This window comes from Entelurus aequoreus, linkage group LG16, assembly GCF_033978785.1.
Source record: "Entelurus aequoreus isolate RoL-2023_Sb linkage group LG16, RoL_Eaeq_v1.1, whole genome shotgun sequence".
Taxonomy (NCBI): domain Eukaryota; kingdom Metazoa; phylum Chordata; class Actinopteri; order Syngnathiformes; family Syngnathidae; genus Entelurus; species Entelurus aequoreus.
The window spans coordinates 39,842,308-39,865,644 of NC_084746.1; the positions used below are offsets into that span (position 1 = coordinate 39,842,308).

The 23,337-nt window shown below is 39.1% G+C and overlaps 1 protein-coding gene across 8 annotated transcripts in view; it reads right to left on the bottom strand.

Moving 5' to 3' along the window:
- Window positions 1-23,337, bottom strand: part of LOC133630945 (glypican-5-like) — a 385,962-nt gene that overhangs the window by 73,770 nt on the left and 288,855 nt on the right. The window lies entirely within an intron of this gene.

Here is a 23,337-nt window from a genome sequence, read left to right on the forward strand (position 1 = left end):
TGTTGTTACAGCCTTATTCCACAATGGAATACATTCATCATTTTTGTCCTCAAAATTCTATAGACAATACCCCATAATGACAATGTGACAAGTTTTCATTTGTAAATTTTGTACATAAGTAATGACAGCCTTTGCTCAATACTTTAATGATGCACCTCTGGCAGAAATCACAGTCTCAAGTAGAGATGTCGATAAATGCTTTAAAATGTAATATCGGAAATTATCGGTATCGTTTTTTTTATTATCGGTATCGTGTTTTTATTTTTTTTATTTAATTTTTTTATTGAATCAACATAAAAAACACAAGATACACTTAAAATTAGTACACTAACCCAAAACACCTGCCTCCCCCATTTACACTCATTCACACAAAAGGCTTGTTTCTTTCTGTTATATAATGTAGGAACCAGAATATTAATATCAATATATATCAATACAGTCTGCAAGGGATACAGTCCGTAAGCACACATGATTATGCATGCTGCTGGTCCACTAATAGTACTAACCTTTAACAGTTAATTTTACTCATTTTTATTAATTACTAGTTTCTATGTAACTGTTTTATATTGTTTTACTTCCTTTTTTATTCAAGAAAATGTTTTTAATTTATTTATCTTATTTTATTTTATAAATTAAAAAAAAAACAACCTTATCTTCACCATACCTGGTTGTCCAAATTAGGCATAATAATGTGTTAGTTCCACGACTGTGTATATCGGTATCGGTTGATATCGGTATCTGTAATTAAGAGTTGGACAATATCGGAATATCGGATATCGGCAAAAAGCCATTATCAGACATCCCTAGTCTCAAGTCTTCTTGAATACGATGCCACAAACTTGGCACACCTATCTTTGGACAGTTGCAACCATTCCTCTTTGCAGCACCTCTCAAGCTCCATCAGGTTGGATGTGAAGTGTTGGTTGTCATCCAGGATGTCTCTGTACATTGCTGCATTCATCTTAGTCTAGTCAGGGAGGTGACCAAGACCATGGTCACTCTGTCAGATCTACAACATTCCTCTGTGGAGAAGAGAACCTTCCAGAAGGACAACCATCTCTGCAGCAATCCACCAATCAGGCCTGTATGGTAGAGTGGCCAGATGGAAGCTATTTCTTAGTAAAAAGTTTGCCAACATGCACCTGAAAGACTCTCAGACCATGAGAAACTAAATTCTCTGGTCTGATGAGACAAAGATTGAAGTCTTTGGCGTGAATGCCAGGCACCGCATATCACCAGGACAATACCATCCCTACAGTGAAGCATGGTGGTGGCAGCATCATGGTGTGGGGATGTTTTTTTTAGCTTCAGGAACTGAGAGACTAGTCAGGATAGAGGGAAAGATGAATGTAGCACTGTACAGAGACATCCTGGATGAACACCAACTCTTCCCATCCAACCTGATAAAGCTTGAGAGGTGCTGCAAAGGGGAATGGTCCACACTGCCCAAAGATAGGTGTGCCAAGTTTGTGGCATCGTATTCAAGAAGACTTGAGGCTGTAATTGCTGCCAAAGTTAAAGTTAAACTTAAAGTACCGATTATTGTCACACACACACACTAGATGTGGCGAAATTATTCTCTGCATTCGACCCATCACCCTTGATCACCCCCTGGGAGGTGAGGGGAGCAGTGAGCAGCAGCGGTGGCCGTGCCCGGGAATCATTTTTGGTGATTTAACCCCCAATTCCAACACTTGATGCTGAGTGCCAAGCAGGGAGGTAATGGGTCCCATTTTTATAGTATTTGGTATGACTCGGCCGGGGTTTGAACTCACAACCAAACAATCACAGGTCGGACACTCTAGCCACAAGGGCGCATCAACAAAGTATTTAGACAGTGAAGTGAATTATATTTATATTGCGCTTTACATTGTGAAAAGCACCAAGTTAAGTTACATTCAAACCAGTTTTTATTATTTTTTATTAATGTTTTTAATGATAATATCAATGAGGGTTTTTTCAATCACTGCTATTTTGAAATTGTTACTAATATTGATGCTGTTGTCGATAACGTTCATTTTTGTTTCACTACATTTGGATTGTTCCGTGTCATGTTTGTGTGTCCTCAATGGCTCTGTTTATTGTTGTTCTTAATGTTGCTGGGACGGGTTTGGTTTTGGAATTGGTTTGCATTATTGTTGGTCATCACCAGGAAAGATGAGGTCACCTACCTAGGTTCCATTCTAGAGGCTAACCTTTCCTGTGATAAAATGGCAACCAAGGTAATCAAAAAGGTTAACCAACGAACGAGATTTCTCTACAGAATTTCCTCTCTGGTCAACAAAAGCACCTTGAGGATTCTGGCGGGAACTCTCGTTCAACCCTTTTTCGATTACGCATGCACCTCCTGGTACCCTAGCACCTCCAAAACCCTCAAATTTAAACTCCAAACATCTCAGAACAAGCTAGTCAGGTTACTTCTAGACCTCCACCCCAGATCCCACCTCACTCCTACCCACTTCTCTAAAGTGGGCTGGCTCAAGGTGGAGGACAGAGTTAAACAACTTGCACTGAGCCTAGTCTATAAAATCCGCTACACCTCCCTGATACCGAAGTACATGTCAAACTACTTCCTTAACGTAAATGACCGCCATAACCACAACACCAGGGGGTGCTCCACTAACCACGTTAAACCCAGATTCCGAACTAACAAAGGTCTTAACTCATTATCTTTCTACGCCACATCAATGTGGAATGCGCTCCCAACAGGTATAAAAGAAAGGGCATCTCTATCCTCCTTCAAAACCGCAATAAAAGTTCACCTCCAGGCAGCTACAACCCTAAACTAACACCCTCCCCGGATTGCTAATAATCAAATGTAAACAATCAAATGCAGATTATTTTTCTTATGCCTTCTGATCTCTCTCTCTCTCTCTCTCTCTCTCTCTCTCTCTCTCTCTCTCTCTCTCTCTCTCTCTCTCTCTCTCTCTATGTCCACTACTTGATGTCCATACCCCCCCCCCCACCCCCCCCCCCCCCCTCCCTCCACACCCCTGATTGTAAATAATATGTAAATAATTCAATGTGATTATCTTGTGTGATGACTGTATTATGATGATAGTATATATGATAGTATATATCTGTATCATGAATCAATTTAAGTGGACCCCGACTTAAACAAGTTGAAAAACTTATTCGGGTGTTACCATTTAGTGGTCAATTGTACGGAATATGTACTTCACTGTGCAACCTACTAATAAAAGTCTCAATCAATCAATCAATCAATCAATCAATCAAATTGTGGTATTGTTGTGTATTGTTTTGTTGATTAATAAATTCATAAAAATAAAAAATAAATAAATAAATAAACCAGTGTGGGTGGCACTGGGAGCAGAAGGCAGAAGGATGGCCGAAGCAGGGATCAAACCTGGAACCCTCAAGTTGCTGGCATAGCCGCTCTATCGCTGTGAATAAATGTGATTTTTTTTTGGGTAGTTTTTTGTTTGCAATAAATTTGCAATAAAAAAAATAAAAAAACCTTTCACATTGTCATTACGGGGTATTGTCTAGAAGTTTGAGGACAAAAATGAATGTATTCCATTTTGGACAAAAGCTATAAGATAACATGTGGAACAAGTGCATACTGGAAGCAGGTCTGTGAAGCATCAAGTCTTTAACAAGTGACACTGAAGAAGGACAAATCCAAGACTTGATGCTTGGGCATTAAAAAGGACTTATAGGATTAAGGTCTACAGTAGTTCTTGGCTTATATGGCTGGCACTCCAGGTTCATACACAGCAGATGAAGTGAGTACAGTTATGGAAATGAGTTGTAGATGTGCAGCAAGACTATCAATAGATGGAATGATTGAACAGTTTGGACCAAGTTAATCAACCTTTGGTTCTGGCATCCACAGAATCACCAATCATCCGAGCCTCAAGCCACTTGAATTTCTTTTTATGATTTCCCCATCACCCTGCATGGGGCCAACTAACGGGACCACCTGCTGACCCATCCGTCTGACGGACCTCACTAAGGCGGTCTTTGTTCTATCACTCCATGTCAGACAAGACACCGCAACAAAGGCATCCTTGCAGAAGAACCCGGAAGAGCGTCATGAATGTTGGATGTGATTGTGAAGTGGAAGGCAATAAAAGAGCTTTGCCTGCTTGATCGGAGCGAGCGACAAGGTCAATGTTTCTTTGGAGACACCTGATGTGGCCCAGAACACATGACAGAGAAGGTGAACCTGGCTTTGATGTAGTCTGTTCAAGTCCTACTTTGTCCTTTCCCTGCCAAGAGTTTATGTATGCGAAAACATGTCTCACGACAGTACCTCACTAATTCTGCCTAGCAACAAGTGATTGTGCAAACGTGATGAGAACAAATACTTCTATACTAAAATTGCTGTATTGCTACTTAGTGGTGAATATACATGCAATGATGTGTCCATTAGCACCTGGAGAGAGCACATACAATTAGGGATGTGCCGTGTAGGACCATTTTCATGAAATAGTACGTGATCGCCATTGAATGCCTTTTATGTAAATCTCAAACACCGATCCCCTCTGGCTGACACTGTATCTAGTTTGAGTCCCCCTGCTTAGCAGCTAATTATGTGTCTCCATACACAGTGTGGAGCCGCTCCCTTTAGCCAGGGGTCGGCAAAACACAATATGTTGAGAGAGCCATAATGGACCAACAATACATAAACAAATATCTGTCTGGAGCTGTAAAAAACTTAAAGGCCTTATATAAGTGTTATAATGAAGACAACACATTTTAAGATTAAGATTAAAGTACCAATGATTGTCACACACACACTAGATGTGGTGAAATGTGTCCTCTGCATTTGTCCCATCCCCTTGGGGAGCAGTGGGCAGCAGCGGCGCCGCGCCCGGGAATCATTTTGGTGATTTAATCCCCAACTCCAACCCTTTGTTGCTGAGTGCCAAGCAGGGAGGTTATGGGTCCCATTTTTATAGTCTTTGGTATGACTCGGCTGGGATTTGAACTCCAACCTACCGATCTCAGGGCGGACACTCTAACCACTAGGCCACTGAGATGGTGATGTAAGTGTCTATATTAGCTATATTAGCCTACTATCAAAATTACTTTAAACGTCTTATATAAGTGTTGTAATGAAGACAACGCATGATGTAAGTGTCTATATTAGCTATATTAGCCTACTATCAAAATGACTTTAAAAGTCTTATATAAGTGTTATAATGAAGACAACACATAATGTAAGTGTCTATATTAGCTATATTAGCCTACTATCAAAATGACTTAAAACGTCTTATATAAGTGTTATAATAAAGACAACACATGATGTAAGTGTCTATATTAGCTATGTTAGCATACTATCAAAATGACTTTAAAAGTCTTATGTAAGTGTTGTAATGAAGACAACACATGATGTGTCTTTTTTAGCTATATTAGCCTACTATCAAAATGACTTTAAAAGTCTTATATAAGTGTTATAATAAAGACAACACATAATGTAAGTGTCTATATTAGCTATGTTAGCCTACTATCAAAATGACTTTAAAAGTCTTATATAAGTGTTATAATGAAGACAACACATAATGTAAGTGTCTATATTAGCTATATTAGCCTACTATCAAAATGACTTAAAACGTCTTATATAAGTGTTATAATAAAGACAACACATAATGTAAGTGTCTATATTAGCTATGTTAGCATACTATCAAAATGACTTTAAAAGTCTTATGTAAGTGTTGTAATGAAGACAACACATGATGTGTCTTTTTTTAGCTATATTAGCCTACTATCAAAATGACTTTAAAAGTCTTATATAAGTGTTATAATAAAGACAACACATAATGTAAGTGTCTATATTAGCTATGTTAGCATACTATCAAAATGACTTTAAAAGTTTTATATAAGTGTTATAATAAAGACAACACATAATGTAAGTGTCTATATTAGCTATGTTAGCATACTATCAAAATGACTTTAAAAGTCTTATGTAAGTGTTGTAATGAAGACAACACATGATGTAAGTGTCTATATTAGCTATATTAACCTACTATCAAAATTACTTTAAAAGTCTTATATAAGTGTTATAATGAAGACAACACATGATGTAAGTGTCTATATTAGCTATATTAGCCTACTATCAAAATGACTTTAAAAGTCTTATATAAGTGTTGCAATGAAGACAACACATGATGTTGAAATGTAATATCACGTTTTACAACATTGGAAAATATTAGTAAAACTTCTCAGGAGGTGAGATAACTCCCGAAAATGACTGTCTCAGAATGGCCAAAGGTATAGATGTGTGTGTCCGAGTTAAAGGAAACTTCTTTTTCTAATGGATTTATTACACTTTTTGCAAGTTGGGTAACGTTTGCTGTGGTCTGGAACAAAACAATAACGTTTGCTGTGGTCTGTAACAATATGGCCGTCAAACAACTATCAAAAATGCAGTCAATAATACATACTATAATGTGTCATGAGACATGCAAATATAAATTAAATACACAGAGGACATAAGTAAAGGAAATTAAAAGAGCTCAAATATAGCTACAAACGAGGACTAATGATGCAATATGTACATACAGCTATCCTAAATAGCATGCTAGCATCCAATCCAATCCAATCCAATCCACTTTATTTATATAGCACATTTCAAAAAACAATAGAAGTTTCACAAAGTGCTGCACAGAAGTTAAGACATACTGTACATACGAGAAGAGTCAGTAATATAAAACATTTAACTTTAAAAATAATAAATCCATAATATACATCAGAGAAAATAAAATAGACTAAAAATCACACAACTCTCATGTTGGTTTAAAAACCAAAGAGTAAATATATGTTTTAAAACATGATTTAAAAGTCATTAAAGAGAGAGCCGTCTGAATAACAAGAGGGATATTGTTCCAAACCCAAAGTTTTGGAGCCACAGCAGAAAATGCACGATCACCTCTGAATTTTAAACGGGTTTTTGGGACGACAAGAAGGAACTGATCAGCTGACCCCAGAGACCTTGTGCGGGTGTACATTTTTAAAAGGTCTGACATATATTGTGGCCATTAGATTGCAGTCATGCCCTGACCAAATATGCCAAATATAACATCAACAAAGCTTACCTTTGTGCATTCACACACAGCATAAAACGCTTGGTGGACAAAATGAGACAAAGAGGAAGTGGAATAAAACACGTCTTTCTGTGGCAGCGTCGGAAAGTTGTACATGTAAACAAACTACGGCGAGTTCAACGACCGACAAAATTAGTAGGACAAAACGCCGCTTGCCAAATACTCTCATCTGTGAAATGGAATGGATGGGTGATTCCTTCTGCGATTCCGATGACGTCTAAATATAATTTTTGATATATGATATATGAAATGTATTTCCGCGTACAATGTAACCGGAAAAGGTTGATTCCGATTGGCTTTTCCATCGTGGCGTCAGCTGGATAAAAGAAGTACTGATAATCGTGTCATTAATCCTCTTGGACCGACTAAATTAGGAACTGGTACCAACAAAATACCAGTACTCGGTATTAGAGTTGTACGGTATATCGGTACTAGTAAAGTACTGCGATACTAATGAATCATATTCGGTACTATACCGCCTCTAAAAAACACCGGTTCCTCTGCCCCGGTTTTTTTTTTAACGGGCATGACGGCACATCGTCACGTCATGACAATGCTGGTTGTACGAGCAAAGGAGCATGTATGGCAGCGCACACACACAGAGTACTTACAAGCAGACACAGTGTGTAGACAGAAAAGGGAGAATGAACATATTTTGGTGTAAAAACTAAAGATAAAGGTGAAGTTATAACACTGAAACACCCTCAGGAAGAGGTGCTTTAAGACATGGCTAGCTAGTTAGCGGCTAACATCCATCCGCAGTCAGCAGTGTTTTAGCTACTTCTAAATCACTAATCCTTGTCTCCATGGCAACAAAGTAAGTTTCTTACAAGATATGTTTATCACTGGAGGACGAGGAATAGCTAAACATGCTTCACTAAACACTGTAAGAGGATACAATAGCTCAACGGCGTCACAATGTAAACAAACGCCATGGGTGGATCTACACCTAACATCCACTGTAATGATACCAAGTACAAGAGTTTATCTGGTTGATACTACTATGATTAAATCAATATTTTTTATTGTCACAAAATCTTTTTTGCTTTAAAAAAAAAATCCTATTATGTTTATAAACTCAGTAAACATGTCCCCGGACACATGAGGACTTTGAATATGACCAATGTATGATCCTGGAACTACTTGGTGTCAGATCGATACCTAAATGTATGGTATCATCCAAAACTAATGTAAAGTATCAAACAAGAGAAGAATAAGTGATTATTACATTTTAACAGAAGTGTAGATAGAACATGTTAAAACAGAAAATAAGCAGATATGAACAGTATAGGAACAAGTAGATGAAAACATTTTTTTTACAGTTTGTCCCTCATAATGTTGACAAAATAATATAATGATAAATGACACAATATGTTACTGCATACATCAGCAGACTAATTAGGAGCCTTTGTTTGTTTACTTACTACTAAAAGACAAGTTGTCTTGTATGTTCACTATTTTATTTAAGGACTAAATTGCAATAATAAACATATGTTTAATGTACTGTTTGGTTAAAATAAAGACATAATGAAATTTTTTGTGGTCCCCTTTAATTAGAAAGGTTTTGAAATACATGTTGGTACCGGTACCGGGACAACCCTACTCGGTATACGTCCCTGCTCGGCAGTTTTAGGGCGTTTATGATGGCATCAGAGCTGTACCAGAACCTGTATAAGAGTGTTGCACCAAATGATGACTTCATCACTTGCATTTCATTTGGTGTCTGCGTGAAAAAGCTGATGAGAAATGACTAAAACTGTGACAAACGTGGGGCCGATTGGGAAAGGGTTATTTTCAAAGAGTTACCATGGTGTGCTCAAGTTGTTGCGTGAAACCATCAGACCCTGCGATAGTCATGGAAAGCAGATCTGTCATAATATATACAATGTCATTGTCTTCTCATTCCAGCTGTGACTATTCTGAGGCGGAAGATGAGCTATTGATTAGGGGCTGGTACACACATTGTGACCTTTGTGCAGAGGAGATAACGTATAATACATCGACATCAATCAAGATGGCGTCCGAGACAGCCGACGGATAACAGAAGATAGGATTTCAAATAACATTGCTTATCAAAAACCACCTGGATGAACCCCGTGATGCCTTCACTGCACCTACCACAAACGGCTCACCGAGGCCTACGGTGATCGGCGCTATTAAGAGTGTCTTCAACACAATGATGCTCGGCCCAAATCTCTTTAAAGTACAGCAATTAGAGAGGAAATCAATTACAGCCATGTTGCTGGGGAAACCAGTTAAGTGCTGCTGGAGAACTGCCCAGAGCGCTTGGTTGCTTTGTTTCCAATATGGTGGCAGCCAGGTTGAGTAATCTGCTTCTGTTTCAACCCCAGGAGTGAGCACATGGAAGTCATTTTGTGGTGAAGAGGCACCATTCTCATTCCTCCCAGGAGCTTCCCATGACTTCTTCAATGATGTGGGACGTTCATCCAAATTGGTTATAGACCATAGAGAAGGAAGTGAGAGCAAACAGTGGTCACAAGTTAAGAGACTTGGGGCGTGATCGACGAAAGGTTAGCGTGTGCAAACTTGATAGCACACGCAAAGCTGATCTACTAAACGTGTGCACAAGGGGATTGTGTCTCTTAGTCAGCAAAATAAGGAGCGCCATCCATTTAGTGTTTCTGTCTTCATGAATATGACAAATATGTTTCCCCTATCTGTCTGAATAGCACACCTGATAAATGAGAGTTTTCTTTATGTGGAAACAAATTAAAGTAATTCAAACTTCTGTATACTAGTTTTGGTATACCGTACAACCCTAATCACACACAAATTAAAGTAATAAAAACTTCTATATACTAATACTGGTATACCGTACAACCCTAATCACACACAAATTAAAGTAATAAAAACTTCTATATACTAATACTGGTATACCGTACAACCCTAATCACACACAAATTAAGGTAAAACAAACTTTTGTATACTAGTACCGGTATACCGTATAACCCTAATCACACACAAATTAAAGTAATACAAACTTCTGTATCCTAATACCGGTATATAAATGATACATGGGTTATACTTGTATAGCGCTTTTCTACCTTCAAGGTACTCAAAGTGCTTTGACAGTATTTCCACATTCACCCATTCACACACACTTTCACACACTGATGGCGGGAGCTGCCATGCAAGGCGCTAACCAGCAGCCATCAGGAGCAAGGGTATCACACACAAAGTAATACAAACTTATGCATACTAGTACCGGTATACCGTACAACTCTAATCACACACAAAATAAAGTAATACAAACATCTGTGTACTAGTACCTGTATACCATACAACCCTAATCACACACAAATTAAAATAATACCAACTTCTGTATACTAGTACCGGTATACCGTACAACCCTAATCACACACAAAATAAAGTAATACAAACATCTGTGTACTAGTACCGGTATACTGTACAACCCTAATCACACACAAATTAAAGTAATACAAACTTCTGTATACTAGTACCGGTATACTGTACAACCCTAATCACACACAAATTAAAGTAATACAAACTTCTGTATACTAGTACTGGTATACCGTACAACCCTAATCACACACAAATTAAAGTAATACAAACTTCTGTATACTAGTACCGGTATACCGTACAACCGTAATCACACACAAATTAAAGTAATACAAACTTCTGTATATTAATACCGGTATACCGTACAACCCTAATCACACACAAATTAAAGTAATACAAACTTCTGTATATTAATACCGGTATACCGTACAACCCTAATCACACACAAATTAAAGTAATACAAACTTCTGTATACTAGTACCGGTATACTGTACAACCCTAATCACACACAAATTAAAGTAATACAAACTTCTGTATACTAGTACTGGTATACCGTACAACCCTAATCACACACAAATTAAAGTAATACAAACTTCTGTATACTAGTACCGGTATACCGTACAACCGTAATCACACACAAGTTAAAGTAATACAAACTTCTGTATATTAATACCGGTATACCGTACAACCCTAATCACACACAAATTAAAGTAATACAAACTTCTGTATATTAATACCGGTATACCGTACAACCCTAATCACACACAAAATAAAGTAATACAAACATCTGTGTACTAGTACCGGTATACTGTACAACCCTAATCACACACAAATTAAAGTAATACAAACTTCTGTATACTAGTACTGGTATACCGTACAACCCTAATCACACACAAATTAAAGTAATACAAACTTCTGTATACTGGTACTGGTATACCGTACAACCCTAATCACACACAAATTAAAGTAATACAAACTTCTGTATACTAGTACCGGTATACCGTACAACCGTAATCACACACAAATTAAAGTAATACAAACTTCTGTATATTAATACCGGTATACCGTACAACCCTAATCACACACAAATTAAAGTAATACAAACTTCTGTATACAAGTACCGGTATACCGTACAACCCTAATCACACACAAATTAAAGTAATACAAACTTCTGTATACTAGTACCTGTATACCATACAACCCTAATCACACACAAATTAAAATAATAAAAACTTCTGTATACTAGTACCGGTATACCGTACAACCCTAATCACACACAAAATAAAGTAATACAAACATCTGTGTACTAGTACCGGTATACTGTACAACCCTAATCACACACAAATTAAAGTAATACAAACTTCTGTATACTAGTACTGGTATACCGTACAACCCTAATCACACACAAATTAAAGTAATACAAACTTCTGTATACTAGTACCGGTATACCGTACAACCGTAATCACACACAAATTAAAGTAATACAAACTTCTGTATATTAATACCGGTATACCGTACAACCCTAATCACACACAAATTAAAGTAATACAAACTTCTGTATACTAATACCGGTATACCGTACAACCCTAATCACACACAAAATAAAGTAATACAAACTTCTGTATACTAGTACTGGTATACCGTACAACCCTAATCACACACAAATTAAAGTAATACAAACTTTTGTATACTAGTATCGGTATACCGTACAACCCTAATAACACACAAATTAAAGTAATACAAACTTCTGTATACTAGTACTGGTATACCGTACAACCCTAATCACACACAAATTAAAGTAATACAAACTTCTGTATACTAGTACCGGTATACCGTACAACCCTAATCACACACAAATTAAAGTAATACAAACTTCTGTATACTAGTACCGGTATACCGTACAACCCTAATCACACACAAATTAAAGTAATACAAACGTCTATATACTAGTACCTGTATACCGTACAACCCTAATCACACACAAATTAAAGTAATATAAACTTTTGTATACTAGTACTGGTATACCGTACAACCCTAATCACACACAAAATAAAGTAATACAAACATCTGTATACTAGTACCGGTATACCGTACAACCCTAATCACACACAAAATAAAGTAATACAAACATCTGTGTAGTAGTACCAGTATACCGTACAACCCTAATCACACACAAATTAAAGTAATATAATAATAATAATAATAATAATAATAATAATAATGAATTGCATTTGTTACGCACTTTACATTTGTTAAAATCTCAAAGTGCTACAAAGTATTAAAAATAAAAATAGAAAGTAAGAATATATAATAAAAAATTAAAATAGAAATGAATCATGACACACACTAGATAAAACAGAAACATAGATAAAGTAGAAATAAGAGCCTGAAAGCACTGGATAAAAAAACAGATAAGCAAGCAGTGCATTTAAAAACAAGAAGGCAGAGAAATTAGATAAAAGCTGTGCTAAAAAGGTGGGTTTTTAGTCCCTTCTTAAAATGGTCGACCGACTGTGGTGCTCTAAGATGGTCGGGGAGAGCGTTCCAAAGTTCGGGAGCGGTCGAGCAGAAAGCCCGGCGGCCCATAGATTGTAACTTTGTCCTGATGGGTTTGAGGAGGTTAGTGTTTGAGGAGCGGAGGCTGCGGGTAGGGGGTTGAGGGGAAACTAGGTCCTTGAGGTAGGAGGGGGCGTTGCCGTAGATGCATTGGTGAGTGAGCAGGTTGATCTTAAATTGGGTCCGGGATGCAATAGGGAGCCAGTGGAGTGATTTGAGGATAGGTGTGATATGATCACGCTTGCGCACTCTCGTCAGGATCCTCGCTGCGCTGTTTTGAATGTACTGGAGCTTTTTGATGCTCTTTTTGGGGACCCTGACGAGGAGTGCGTTGCAGTAATCAAGCCTGGAGGAGATGAAGGCATGGACGAGTCTTTCAGTGTCGGCTGGGGTGAGTGAGGGGCGGAGTCTTGAGATGTTGCGGAGGTGAAAGAAAGAGGTTTTGCGCAGATAGTTGATGTGGGCTTCAAAGTTCAGGTGGGGGTCCATTTTCACTCCCAGGTTGGTCACAACTGGGGAGAGTGGCAGGTCCTGTCCAGAGAAGGTGATGCTAGTTATGGGGCATGTGTTGATCTGGTGTGGGGTGCCTATTTTCATGACCACTGTTTTTGAGCTATTGAGCTGCAGGAAGTTGATGCTCATCCATGCCTTTATCTCCTCCAGGCAGGTGGTGAGAATGGAGAGGGGCGTTGGAAATGAGGGTGAGGTTTGCATTGTTTGCAGGTAGAGCTGTGTATCATCAGCATAGCAATGGAAGGAAATTCCATGCCTGCTGATGATACGGCCAAGGGGTAGTAGATACAAGGTGAACAGGGTGGGGCCGAGGACAGATCCCTGGGGTACACCGCAGGTGACAGGCAGGGTGCGCGAATGTGAACCTCCCAGGGAGACATATTCTGACCGACCGGAGATGTAGGACTTGAACCACTGTAGTGCTGTATTGTTGAGACCGATGGTGGATTGAAGGCGACTGATTAGGATGTTGTGGTCGACAGTGTCAAATGCAGCTGTAAGGTCCAGTAGGATTAACAGGGAGGGGGAGCCGGCATCCGCCGCCATCAGGAGGTATACCGTACAACCCTAATCACACACAAATTAAAGTAATACAAACTTCTGTATACTAGTACTGGTATACGGTACAACCCTAATCACACACAAATTAAAGTACAGAGAATGTCATAATTTGCACACGCTGTTTAAGGGTTTGCGTGCATTAAAACACGTACAAACTTGATAGCACACGCAAAGCGGACCTACTTAGCTTGTGTCTCTTAAATGAGCACAATAGAGAGTGCAATCCCAGCATGGATACTTCCTAAACACAACCATTGAAGTCAATCCTGCGTCTCTTTTACTCGCCAGGAAGTCTCCCTAACCACAACATAAAGATGACAAAATACTCATTGGTTCTAAAGCTGTATACGTAAATAGCGTGTAAGGGAATGTACTTCAAGCAATAATGTTAAAGTTTAATTACATTTTAAGTGTCGTCAGTAAGTAGACGTTATGTCCAAAATACAACACTTTCTCTACAAAAAGGGTCAGAGAGAGTCAAAGTAACCATTGGGCTTTTGAAGTAGAGACTATCTGCACATCTATTGTTTGTGGGGATTAATGACGCCTGTTAGGGCCAAAGTGTTTCTGGAGAGTTAATTAAAAGCGAGTCTCTGACTGGCAGTTCAAGCAAATCCATACTTCAATCCATAACATGGAAACTGCCTCTCAAATCAAAGGCTCAGGAACAAAGTCAGCCAAGTGCATGCTTGTTCCAGTCAGACTAGGAAGCTAATTAAGAATATATATATTATACAACAAGCATTTTTGTTTTGATGGGGAATCTATGATACCTCATGGACAGAATCTAATGTTCACTGATCGGAACCACATGAATAAATGTATTCATGTCAGGCAGCTATCTCATTTCTATTTACGTCTTATGAACATAAACACCTTACAAGAGGGTGTGTAATTACTACTATATATTGATGCACTGTACTTGGATATAGTCACTATATTGACGACTGTCTAACAAACACACAATTATATAAATATGCTCAAGTTTTAGGTGTACAGTATTTTGTCGGACTATAAGGCACTCTTAAAATCCTTTCATTTTCTCAAAACTCGACAGTGCGCCTTATAACCCAGTGATTGTGCTTACTGACCTTCAAGCTATTTTATTTGGTACATGGTGTGATGATAAGTGTGACCAGTAGATGGCAGTCACACATAAGAGATACGTGTAGACTGCAATATGACTCAAGTAAACAACACCAACATTTTATATGTTCCATTGAAAATTTAGAACATTACACACGGCGCTCAAAAATCTATCAAAATATTTTAGTAGGACTTTGGTAAGCTATGAAGCCGCACCGCTTGATGATTTGTACTAAGATTCAACATAGGAGTATTATTATGGTGTGTGTATAAGGTAAGACATATTATCTGGCGTTTTGTTTCACAACATTATGCAAAACCAACTTGTCTTATCTTCTGGTACCAGCTGATCTGTATTTGGGATCTGCATAAGTCCTAAAAATGAGTGTGTGTCCGTCTCTGTAGACTGTAGTCGATAAGCGTCTTCTTTTTCTCTATCTTCTTGTTATGGGACATTCATAATAAATGATAAATGGGTTGTACTTGTATAGCGCCTTTCTACCTTCAAGGTACTCAAAGCGCTTTGACAGTATTTCCACATTTACCCATTCACACACACATTCACACACTGATGGCGGGAGCTGCCATGCAAGGCGCTAACCAGCAGCCATCAGAGGCAAAGGGTGAAGTGACAAAAAGGCGGCGCATGAGAATGCTGCGGCTCACTAATGCTCTTGGGAGTGTAGAGCGATTTGGCAAAAAACACCCGTCATTTCTGTCAATTTCATGGCTGGCTCAAAGTGTGAACACTCTGTGATCACATATGACCGACAGACAATTCTGGATGTGGATGGATCGGGTCGTTATAGACTGAAAGATGCATGTACGGTGGACCTCCTCGCTAGCATGGGAATACTTTGTGGGCTACATCGAGCGGCCTTTGTAGCAGCGGAGTCAAGTGCTAGCGGTGACCGCCAATGGAGACGACATAGGCGGTGCGAGCGGAAGCAGAAGCGGGGATGCCGAGCTGGGCTAACAACAAAGAGAAAAGCTAACCAAAGAAACGTGGAGTCTCCGGGTAAGAAGCCATTTAAACTAGAACTAGCCGGCGTCAGGCTGGATAATCCCTGCACACATAGCAATTCTCTTAGAATAAAACACAACTCACATAATATTTTTTCTTTTGTGACCGTGTCAGAGGCAGACATACATTGTACTGAGGTAGCTAACTATGATGCGTTCAGTTTATCGCAACATCAAGCAAACAATCTGAATATCCCCGTCGTATCAATTCCTAGATATGGTCGAAACTATTTAAAGTGCAATACGCATAATAAACGCAACATTATTAATATTGCTACTTCGGATAATTTCAACAAACAATCCTCAAAACAGCCCACTACCTATGATATGGGCTTTTTAAACATAAGATCATTATCTTAAAAAACGTTATTAGTTAATGAAGTCATTAGAGACAACAAACTTGACGTCGTTGGTCTCGCCGAGACCTGGCTCAAACCAGACGATTTTTTTGCGCTAAATGAAGCATTTCCTCCTGGCTATACCAATACATATGTTGCCCATCCTCTTAAAAGGGGAGGGGATGTCGCACTAATATACAATGAAAACTATAATCTTACACCTAACCTAAATAATAAATATAACTCATTTGAGGTACTCACTTTGAGGTTTGTCACACCGCTGCCTCTCCACCTGGCTGTTATCTACCGCCCCCCTGGGCCCTATTCGGACTTCATCAGTGAATTCTCAGAGTTTGTTGCCGATCTAGTGACGCACGCCGACAATATAATCATAATGGGGGACATTAATATCCATATGAATACCCCATCGGACCCTCCATGCGTGGCGCTCCAGACTATAATTGATAGCTGTGGTCTTACACAAATAATAAATGAACCCACGCATCGCAACGGTAATACGATAGATCTAGTGCTTGTCAGGGGTGTCACCACCTCTAAAGTTACGATACTCCCGTACACTAAAGTAATGTCCGACCATTACCTTATAAAAATCGAAGTTCTGACTCATTGTCAACAAACTAATAATAATAATAATAACTACTATAGCACCCGCAACATTAATGCTGCCACAACGACGACTCTTACTGACCTACTGCCTTCGGTAATGGCACCATTCCCAAATTATGTGGGCTCTATTGATAACCTCACTAACAACTTTAATGACGCCCTGCGCGACACCATTGATATTGTACCACCGCTAAAGCTAAAAAGGGCCCCTAAAAGGCGTACCCCATGGTTTACAGAAGAAACTAAAGCCCAGAAATTATCATGTAGAAAGCTGGAACGCAAATGGCGTGCGACTAAACTTGAGGTTTTCCATCAAGCATGGTGTGATAGTTTAATAACTTATAAACGCATGCTTACCTCAGCTAAAGCTAAATATTACTCAAATCTCATCCACCTCAACAAAAATGATCCTAAATTTCTGTTTAGTACAGTAGCATCGCTAACCCAACAAGGGACTCCTCCCAGTAGCTCCACCCACTCAGCAGATGACTTTATGAATTTCTTTAATAAGAAAATTGAAGTCATTAGAAAAGAGATTAAAGACAATGCATCTCAGCTACAACTGGGTTCTATTAACACAAATACGACTGTATATACAACGGACACTGCCCTCCAAAATAGTTTCTCTCTCTTTGATGAAATAACATTGGAGGAATTGTCAAAATGTGTAAATGGGACAAAACAAACAACATGTTTACTTGACCCAATTCCTGGGAAACTTATCAAGGAGCTTTTTGTATTATTAGGTCCATCAGTATTAAATATTATAAACTCATCACTTTCCTCTGGCACTGTTCTCCTAGCATTCAAAAAAGCGGTTATTCATCCTCTACTCAAAAGACCTAACCTCGATCCTGATCTCCTGGTAAACTACCGGCCGGTGTCCCACCTTCCGTTTATCTCGAAAATCCTCGAAAAAATTGTAGCACAGCAGCTAAATGAACACTTAGTGACTAACAATCTCTGTGAACCTTTTCAATCCGGTTTCAGGGCAAATCACTCTACGGAGACAGCCCTCGCAAAAATGACTAATGATCTATTGCTGACGATGGATTCTGATGCTTCATCTATGTTGCTGCTTCTTGATCTTAGCGCCGCTTTCGATACTGTTGATCATAATATTTTATTAGAGCGTATCAAAACGCGTATTGGGATGACAGACTTAGCCTTGTCTTGGTTTAACTCTTATCTTACTGACAGGATGCAGTGCGTCTCCCATAACAATGTGACCTCGGACTATGTTAAGGTAACGTGCGGAGTTCCCCAGGGTTCGGTTCTTGGCCCTGCACTCTTTAGTATTTACATGCTGCCGCTAGGTGACATCATACGCAAATACGGTGTTAGCTTTCACTGTTCTGCTGATGACACCCAACTCTACATGCCCCTAAAGCTGACCAACACGCCGGATTGTAGTCAGCTGGAGGCGTGTCTTAATGAAATTAAACAATGGATGTCCGCTAACTTTTTGCAACTCAACGCTAAGAAAACGGAAATGATGATTATCGGTCCTGCTCAACACCGACATCTATTTAAAAATACCACCTTAACATTTGACAACCAAACAATTAAACAAGGTGACTCTGTAAAGAATCTAGGTATTATCTTCGACCCAACTCTCTCGTTTGAGTCGCACATTAAGAGTGTTACTAAAACGGCCTTCTTTCATCTCCGTAATATCGCTAAAATTCGTCCCATTTTGTCCACTAGCGATGCTGAGATCATTATCCATGCGTTCGTTACATCTCGTCTCGATTACTGTAACGTTTTATTTTCGGGCCTCCCTATGTCTATCATTAAAAGATTACAGATGGTACAAAATGCGGCTGCTAGACTTTTGACAAAAACAAGAAAGTTTGATCATATTACGCCTATACTGGCTCACTTGCACTGGCTTCCTGTGCACCTAAGATGCGACTTTAAGGTTTTACTACTTACGTATAAAATACTACACGGTTTAGCTCCATCCTATCTTGCCGATTGTATTGTACCATATGTCCCGGCAAGAAATCTGCGTTCAAAGAACTCCGGCTTATTAGTGATTCCCAGAGCCCAAAAAAAGTCTGCGGGCTATAGAGCGTTTTCTATTCGGGCTCCAATACTATGGAATGCCCTCCCGGTAAAAGTTAGAGATGCTACCTCAGTAGAAGCATTTAAGTCTCATCTTAAAACTCATTTGTATACTCTAGCCTTTAAATAGACTCCCTGTTTAGACCAGTTGATCTGCCGTTTCTTTTCTTTTCTTTTCTACTCTGCTCCAAACCCGGGGTGGACCGCTAGCCTGTTCATCAGATGGGGACATCTCTACGCTGCTGACCCGTCTCCGCTCGGGATGGTTCCTGCTTGCCCCACCATGGACTGGACTTTCGCTGATGTGTTGGACTTTCACAATATTATGTCAGACCCACTCGACATCCATTGCTTTCGGTCTCCCCTAGAGGGGGGGGGGGGGGGGGGGGTTACCCACATATGCGGTCCTCTCCAAGGTTTCTCATAGTCATTCACATTGACGTCCCACTGGGGTGAGTTTTCCTTGCCCGTATGTGGGCTCTGTACCGAGGATGTCGTTGTGGCTTGTACAGCCCTTTGAGACACTTGTGATTTAGGGCTATATAAATAAACATTGATTGATTGATTGAAGTGTCTTGCCCAAGGACACAACGGACGTGACTAGGAAGGTAGAAGGTGGGAATTGAACCCCAGTAACCAGCAACACTCCGATTGCTGGCACAGCCACTCTACCAACTTCGCTCATCCTCCGCTGTTGCCATTTCTAATATAAAGTAGTGTAAAGTTCTTACTTATATATGTCAGTAAACTCACCATGAAAGCACTAAAACATACCGGTGTAGTGAGTTTACATTATTCACCCAAGGAACTTTAGTTATTAGAGAGTTCCGGTCAGATGATATTTCACGGGACACATTTCGGGCAGATGAGGAGATGCTGCTCCGTTATTGATTGAAGTAAAGTCTGAATGTCATTAAAACAGTTAGCTCCATCTTTTGACACTTCTTCCACCCCAGTCCTTGCACGCTACACCGCTACAACAAAGATGACGGGGAGAAGACGCTGTCCAAGTGGAGGCACGTAAATAAGACCGCCCACAAAACGGCGCATCCTGAAGAAACTGTCAGAAAGCGACTTGAAGATGATCTGTAAAACATCATCTATGCAACATTTTGACCAAAGGACCACCATTACATGTTATGTAGACCACAAGGAAGTCTTTTACATTTAGAAAAAATAATAATAATATGACTCCTTTAATGCTCACTATATATGAAAAAAGATCGAAAATAGTCCATTCATCGGCAGTGCGCCTTACAATCCGGTGCGCCCTATGGTCCGGAAGACACGGTAAGTAATTTTGCAAATCCATCTTTTGAAACAATACAAAAAGACGCGTGTTAGCATAAAAGCTAATGCTAACGACGCCAGCTTCATTACATTACGATAGCACGCACAAATATGCATGAAAACACTCCTACAGACATGACACATGGGACAGTTTAGTGAGTATAAACAGTTTTAGTTATATTGTAACTCTCACAAACGTTGCTTGGAGTGACGAATGAAGAATCCATACGAGTAGAAACGCTGTTGACGGTTTTACTTTGGGTTCAAGGCATTAAAAGAGGAAGTACAACTTGTCCAAAAGCAATAACACACCATTTCAGTCCTCTGCTTTGGTTAAATAAAAAACTATTGAACAAAAAACTTTAGGGCCAAAAGAAAAAGAAAAAAACAAATCAGAAAAATTAGCTGCACCATTTTATAAGCCGCAGGGTTCAAAGTGTAGGGAAAAAAATGGCGTTTAGCATACTTGCCAACCCTCCCGAATTTTCCAGGAGACTCGAATTTCAGTGCCTCTCCCGAAAATCTCCCGGGACAAAAATTCTCCCAAATTTCTCCCGATTTCCAGCCGGACTTAAGGCACGCCCCCTCCAGGTCCGTGCGGACCTGAGTGAGGACAGCATGTCGTCACACCCCTTTTTTCCTTCATATAAACAGCGTGCCGGCCCAGTCACGTTATAACATCTACGGCTTTTGGCGAGTGCACAACTGCACACACAACAAGAAGGAGACGAAGAAGAGACAGTCATGGCGACGACGAGTGACAGAATAGAACGAGGATGGACAATTCAACCCTAAACTCGCTCCTTTCCTGCAAATTACATTTCTTAGACGCTGCCTGTAATAGAGTGACCTAAGTTGTTTGTTGCCATCTCCTGGCGAATGTTGGGTATAGTGTTCTGTGGTTACTTTTTGGTTGGCCAACGGTTTACGTTGTATTGCGCACCCTGAATGACTCTTACCATAATATGTTACGTTAACATACCAGGCACATTCTCAGTTGGTTATTTATGCGTCATATAACGTACACTTATTCAGCCTGTTGTTCACTATTCTTTATTTATTTTAAATTGCCTTTCAAATGTCTATTCTTGGTGTTGGGTTTTATCAAATAAATTTCCCCCCAAAAATGCGACTTGTACTCCAGTGCGACTTATATGTTTTTTTCCTTCTTTATTATGCATTTTCGGCCGGTGCGACTTATACTCCGTAGGGACTTATACTCCGAAAAATACGGTATATATATAATAAAATACATATATATATAGCTACAATTCACTGAAAGTCAAGTATTTATTTTATGTGTATATATATATATATATATATATATATATATATATATATATATATATATATATATATATATATATATATATATATATATATATAATATATATATATATAAGGAATACTTGAATTTCAGTGAATTCTAGATATAAATATACTCCGCCCCCCCGCCTCCGCCCACCTCAAACACCCCCCCCCCCCCCCCCACCCCGCCCCTCAATCTCCCGAATTCGGAGGTCTCAAGGTTGGCAAGTATGGCGTATCGCCTGTAACTTTCGGTACTGTAGCTGCATTTGACCTTTGTGGTATAAGTGGTTAGCTTCTGCTTGCACTTTAAAGTGTGAAATTCAGGTGTTATATTTTCCATACTGTTCTTTACAATTAACTAATCAGCACTAATTCAAATTACCGTAAGTCCCAAACTATAAGCCGCTACTTTTTTCCTACGCTTTAAACCCTGCGGCTTATAAAACGGTGCGGCTAAATTATAGATTTTTCTTCGCCAACAGCCATAACGATTTGAATTCAACATAGTTTTCAACAATCACTGAATAGGTGTGTTGTTTTTTGTGCTATGGCGCCATCTTTTGGCCAAGTTCGCTCACTGCATGTGCTGCGGGGTGAACATCAACAATATTTCCTTCTGTTTAGTGCTTTAAAATCGGAAGTACAAGTGCCGTGTCGTCTTCCAGTCATCCATAGCGTTTCTACTCTCATGGATTTTCCATTTATCACTCCAAGCCACATTTTTAAGTTTTACAATATAACTAAAACTATTCGTAATTACTTAACAGTCCCATCTGTGATATATGTCGGAGTGTTTTCATGTATATTTGTACGTGCTATCGTAATGTAATCAAGCTAGCGTCGTCAGCATTAGCTAATATGCTAACACGTTTACAAGTGTTTGTATTAAAAACTTACAATGGCATTCTGTTTGAATCTTTCCAGTTTCGTAAATTCACCAAAACGTCACCGTGGATTTATTGAGTCTGTTTAGCTGATTAAAGAGCTAGCTTCTGCAGCTAGTGGGTCCATGACGATGACTTCCGTTTTGTTTGACCAGCTGTTTTACTGCCAAATTACAGGCATCGTTTGGAAACAATTAAAGTATGTTTTTATACATTTACAATTTTTTTCTGCGTAAATAACTCACTTCACAAAGTATATATCTGTGCAGCTAATATATATATATAAATATTGTTTCCTTCTAATATTGAGTGGGAGTGGCTTATATACAGGTGCGCTCTAAAATCAGGAGCATAGGGTACATATATTTGCTTCGTACTGCTATTTCAATGTTTGTTCTGTTGCTGCTGTGTTGTGTTAAAAATGTGTTAATACAAATTCATGTGCCCAAACAGAGGTATTGGTTTTCTTGTCCACTTTCTCAAGCACTCCAATCATCAGCAAAGTTAACCGTTTTTTCCCAATATTTTCAATAGCAACCTCCTTTTAACTATCGTCCTGTGGTAAAAAAAAAAAAAAAAAACACACCGGCCTAAGCTGTAATTATTTGCATTTATTGTTGTTGTTTTTTCCCCTCTAGTTGTCCTCGAACAGATGTGACAAAGGTCACTCCTACAAACTATTTTATTTTA